General features: G+C 38.5%; 1 protein-coding gene across 1 annotated transcript in view; it reads right to left on the bottom strand.

The window, feature by feature from the left end:
* Positions 1–1,157: 1,157 nt before the first annotated feature.
* Positions 1,158–4,618, bottom strand: part of dnaaf9 (dynein axonemal assembly factor 9) — a 70,613-nt gene continuing 67,152 nt past the window's right edge. Inside the window, exon 37 of the mRNA XM_061894965.1 lies at positions 1,158–4,618. This exon is cut by the window's right edge and continues 758 nt beyond it. The gene's annotated coding sequence lies outside the window, so the exon portion shown is untranslated.

Consider the following 4,618-nt stretch of genomic DNA (forward strand, 5'->3'; position numbering starts at 1 on the left):
ATTGGGTCCTAAAGATTGACTAGTCAATCGCGATCGACGGGTTGGCAAACCCTGCCCTAGATGGTCCACTGTAATTACGTGAAATACTCTTTTGACAGAATCCAGTACCCTGTTGAATGTAGCTTGGAATTAAAAGCACTTTGTTTCGATAAGGTGTCATTAGGCAATATTCAAAATATAAATTATATATATCCTGTTTGTTTTTTACAGATCAGCTGCCATTGAACACATCGCTATGTGCATGAGTTGCACTTTTTAAAGAAGTATATGACTCGTTCTTTTACGTATTGTGGTGCTCACTCTGGTACACCATTTGAACATTTTTAAGGTTCCTGTAGAGTAATTATTGTGTGCCCTCGGGCAGCTTCCTCTTGTGTAACTGAGACGACTTTGCCCTCTGGGTAAGTAAAAAAAACATATTGCTTTGCAGCATGAGTCCACAAATTCCTTTCGCCAACACTGTTTGAAGACGAAGCCCCATACCGGGGCCAGGGTGAAGGTCCGAGCTGTAGCCAAGGCACTGCTAGATCCCAGAAACCTGACCTCTCTCAGGAGGTTTTTTTTTTATAGGTCATCTCCAATGATCAATTCACAGTACAAAAATACTATTTGCTGTTTGGAGGCATTGTAAAATAAACATCTTGTCATCTCTTTGTTGTACCAGTTTGGTGAAAGGCATTTTGGGACTGACTCTGCATCCGTTTTCCAAGACATGCAAAACAGTTGCAGTAATCATATTCATATATATATGTACATACACCTACAGTAAATGTTTAAGAGATAGTCATTGAAATATCAGAAACACCCTGCGGAACTCTCCACTCTTTAAAGACTTATTTTGGCCAATTAAGGCTTGCGCTGCACAGACTACTTGCTCTGACACCAATTGAAGATGCCTTCTGTGCTCCTGAAAATCCCGTCGAACTACTTTGCAGTGGAGCTCTAAATCTCTGCAGCGTTACGTAACTAACTTACAGAGAGAAGAGCAACTGTTGTGGCGAGGGGGAAAGGGGGATGGTGTAGAGGATGTATGGAGCGACCACCAGGCTTCGCTTTCGCTAGCTTTTTTGGTATACAAAGGATTTCAGATACATTTAATCCTGCCACCGTAATCCTACTGTTAATCTGTCACTCTAAAAGAGCCATGCGCAGATGCATTGTTTTGTTTTTTTTCTCAATAAAACATTTTTTCTTGGTCCTTAAAGAGCTGATGAGAGCAATGCAGTAGAAACAATGCATGTCCACACATCAGGTACAATTACACTTGTAAAAGTTACTAGAAGTAGTGACCATTGACCCTAACAGGAACACATTAGAGGCTTACTTTGTTGCTATCCTAAGCATTCCGTTATTGGAAAAGACAGTGGCACATCTAGCGCTGGATGATATGGCTTCAGAGTGAGGATTATATAAATCTGCACAGAGACACACACAGGGGGAAATAGCTTTTATCACTTTTGGCCTGTCGACTTGAAGAGAAAACACTGTAATATTCATTGTCTATGGATGTTCTCATTCATCCAGGTCAATGCATTCTCAGGGCGTTCAATCGATCGCAACTGGACTGTTTGGTTTGTCTTAGAAGACGCCATGTTCATTGTTTTCTTTCCGACAGACAGCGAGATCTCTAACATAAATGCCGAAATCATGCTGCATCCCAGCGAAATGGGTAGTTACAAATCAATCTTTTTTGTATAGTATTGAGAAAGAACTTTGTTCTATACTGACTTTTCTCTTTTTGACGGCTGCCCCATAGTGCCTGGGTTCTGTTCAAGGTTTCTTCTTCAGAGTTTATTTTGAATGTATGAGGATCATACTTCTAGACTTGCTATATGTTCATAAAGCCGTCAGGTAACTTCTGTTGGAATTTAGCACAAATAAAACTGATCTGTTGTTTACATCAGGTATGTCCAAAGTCCAACCCGAAGGCCATTTTTGGTCCCTTAGCTCGTTTTTTATTGGCCCTAATAATAATAAATAATACATGTATTAAAAACTATAACACAAACAATAAACACTGCATGTTTGAACACCCCTGGTATAGCTGCATTACGATATCATCTCTATATTAGGTTTTTTTGTAGGGGATAACGATAAATGTTGGACAAGGAATTAACAGGCCAATATGAGGAATTCTGACGTCACACTGATAAACAGTTACAAAACAAAACGCTCTAAAAATGCGAGATTACCCGTACTGTGCTCTGGGTTGGTTAGGGTGAGAAAATTAAGCACTCCTTTTCTCCTAAGTGCCATGCTGTAAACATGTCCTAAACTTCCCCTGAGCTCACAGTGGAAACAAAAATGACGTCGATCTTATGGGACGTCTTCACGGTTTCAGACGAATATATTTTGCCTGCTGTTTGCACAAAATATTGTGTGCACATTCAGTGAATATTTCGCGTTTCAACACATCAAACCTTATTGGCCACACTACACGCCGGCATTGCTATGACAGTGTGTTTATAGCGTATGAAGATGCTTACTGCTATAGAAGCTGTTACAAAGAAAAGCCCTGGACTAGTTCTTATTGCTGCAGTGTTTGAAAAGTGCAAAACATTTACCGGTGACGACCAGACGGCAATAGCGCTCTTCTATTTCATCATGGAAATGATGGCTTTTGTCTGGACAAATCTACAGGTATGGTTTGTCAGATCCACCTTTGATTGAGTCTTTCTTGTATATCGTTAAGATTTTATCGGTACAATACCCTTATAGATACTAGTATTTATCGGTACTACATGTAATTTATGGAAGTAAAGATGTGAAAAAATGCATTTCAATTAGCATTTATACGAGCAAATATTAAACCACAACACCTCCAACGTGTACTGTAACATAGAGTAGGGAAGTATTTTATCAACACCCGTTTAAGTCTTAAAGAAGTCAACTATGTGTGGAATGGAAGTTGAAATGCTGTTATATCCTATTGTAAAGACCACACAGATCCATCACTCTGTTTCTATTCATTACAATTACACTTAGCTGCAAATAATATTCATATATGGCATTCATGTGCAGAGAACAGACCTTTTACATGATATATCAAATATATTATTAAATCAATACAATCAATTAGCATATTAAGTTGGTGTGCATATTGTAACAATAGGAATTGTTATTTGTGTTTATGTTGCAAATGGACATATTCGTGTGACGGACCCAAAGCCGGAGTGTTGACAGCTACTGTTGTATGTGTGTGTGTAGTGTGGACAATATGAATAAAAACACTCACTGAGCAAGTGTAATGCTCGATCCCCCAATTTGTAGTCAAGAGACAGAATTAACTAAAACACATTACAGGAAGATGTGTTTCAATGACACGCAAACGGATGGCAACCAGAGACTCGTCAGTCAAAGCGGATGCTAACTTGCTTCGAAACAAATGTATGGATTATTATATTATACCTCAAATTTTAACTTTTTGGAGTGGATTAATTTTGGCATGTGGATTAATGAATCACTCGGACGACGGTTGATAAAACGTGGTCATGACTCATCATGAGTAAAGTGTATTAATTGCAAACTGATACAGCGTGCATGACTTTGAGGAACTTTTGAGGAGGAAATATTGTTGTTACAAACTTTTGTGTGGTGTTGCATCCTTATTTGTCATTATTCAAAGCTAATTGTATAGTGTAGCAGTGGCAGCTGAACTGAATGTGACAGCGTGTCATAATTACGTCGGTCAGCTGGAGCAAAAAATACTGAGAGCAGTATCGTTATCCACAATTTTCACAGTCCTTATGGACCGACTTAATTAGGAACCGGAACCAAAAAAATGCTGGTACTCAGTATACATCCATACTTTGGTGTTCACAAACCCCACAGTCGAATCGACATTTAAAAAAAATAAAAAAATAATATATACACACACATAAGTAAGTTATCGGTTATCTGCATCTGTTTTGAGAAGCAGGAAGTTATCGGTAATGGCTTGAAAAAAAAATATTCTGCATCCCAATATTTGGTTTTACGTAAAATACAGAAAACATATTACCGGTAGTTTTATTGTCAGGATTGCTGACATTTACAGATGCAAGCTTATACTGGCCGCCAGCCATGTTTGTTGCTTACATTTGACCAATATGTTTTGTGTTTAGACCTCTAAACTGCTTGTGGAAAATTTCCGACATCCCCAGGCGTCCTGAAAGCAGCATTAGTCTGTACCTTGTATGCGACGAAAACAAGTTATTTTAAACACTTGGTAAGTGAGGTCAAAAGCCAAATTGAAATGTACTGCATTTCTGTCCAGTCCGTTTTAAATCGATGTCTTCTTTCGCACATTGTGCTATAACACTATGTTTGAAATGGTGTTTTCCCCAAAATGCTCGAGGGGCTATATTTTTAAAAAAATTATTTTTTAAGAAATTAAAAGTGTTTGCCTCAATCTGTGATGTTTTTGTAGTGACAGCACTGTTTTTTTCTACAATTCTGGCCCTGTTTTGGATGAAAACAAGGACCCTCCAAATGTTTAGGCCTTTACCCTTTACCCTAGTTCCTCTTTGTATTGCTTTGTATAGGAATAGAGAACGAGCTTTGCTCTGTCTAGATAAAATACAGGAATGTGAAACAAATGGAGACGACCAGTGTTGTCACATGCAGTGAGGCTTAGCTT

Source organism: Nerophis ophidion, linkage group LG03 (assembly GCF_033978795.1).
Source record: "Nerophis ophidion isolate RoL-2023_Sa linkage group LG03, RoL_Noph_v1.0, whole genome shotgun sequence".
In the NCBI taxonomy this organism is placed as follows: Eukaryota; Metazoa; Chordata; class Actinopteri; order Syngnathiformes; family Syngnathidae; genus Nerophis; species Nerophis ophidion.